Source organism: Aedes albopictus, chromosome 2 (assembly GCF_035046485.1).
Source record: "Aedes albopictus strain Foshan chromosome 2, AalbF5, whole genome shotgun sequence".
NCBI classification, from domain to species: Eukaryota; Metazoa; Arthropoda; class Insecta; order Diptera; family Culicidae; genus Aedes; species Aedes albopictus.
Genome location: NC_085137.1, coordinates 407887459 through 407888701, shown reverse-complemented (window position 1 = coordinate 407888701; position 1243 = coordinate 407887459).

The window sequence follows — 1243 nt, the reverse complement described above, 5'->3', positions numbered from 1 at the left end:
CCGATTGATAGTCAGGATCTGCGAAACTGAACAGCTACCGGAGGAGTGGAAGGAAGGGGTAATCTGCCCCATTTACAAGAAAGGCGACCGTTTAGAATGTGAGAACTTCAGGGCGACCCCTATTTTGAATGCTGCTATAAAGTGCTATCCCAAATCATCTTCCGTCGTCTGTCACCTAAAACGAATGAGATCGTGGGAATTTATCAAGCTGGCTTCATCGACGGATGGTTGACAATGGACCAGATCTTCACCGTATGGCAAATCCTCCAGAAATGTCGTGAATTCCTTACGCGCCACCTGTTTATCGACTTCAAGGCGGCATACCGCACAGAGCTATGGAAAATCATGAACGAGAACAGTTTTCCCGGGAAGTTTACCAGATTTATAAGCGCGACGATAGACGATGTGCAGAACAGCGTAAGGATTTCGGGTGAACTATGTCCTGCCTATTATTCAACATCGCCTTGGAAGGTGTTATGCGACGAGTCGGGCTCAACAGCCGGGTATGATATTCACGGAATCCGGCCAATTTCTCTGTTTTGCAGATGATATGGATATTATTACTAGAACATTTGGAACGGTGGCAGAACTGTACATCCGCCTGAAACGTGAAGCAGTAAAGGTCGGACTGATGGCGAATGCGATTAAGACAAAGTACATGCTGGTGGGTGGGACTGAGCGAGACAGGACAAGCCTTGGCAGCGATGTTACGATAGACGGGAACATTTTAGAGGTGGTAGAAGAATTCGTCTACCTCGGTTCCTTGCTAACGGCTGACAATAACGTAAGCCGTGAAATTCGGAGGCGCATCATCAGCGGAAGTCGGGCCTACTACGGGCTCCAGAAGAAACTGCGGTCGAAAAAGATTCACCCACGCACCAAATGCACCATGTACAAAACGCTAATAAGACCGGTGGCCCTCTACGGGCACGAGACATGGACCATGCTCGAGGAGGACCTGCAAGCACTGGGAGTTTTCGAGCGACGCGTGCTAAGGACGATCTTCGGCGGTGTGCAGGAGAACGGTGTGTGGCGGAGAAGGATGAGCCACGAGCCTGCTGTAGTTTACGGCAAACCCAGCATCCAGAAGGTGGCCAAAGCCGGAAGGATACGGTGGGCAGGGCATGTTGCAAGAATGCCGGACAATAACCCTGCAAAGCTGGTGTTTGCTACTGATCCGGTTGGCACAAGAAGGCGTGGAACGCAGAGAGCACGATGGGCGGACCAGGTGGAGCGTGACTTG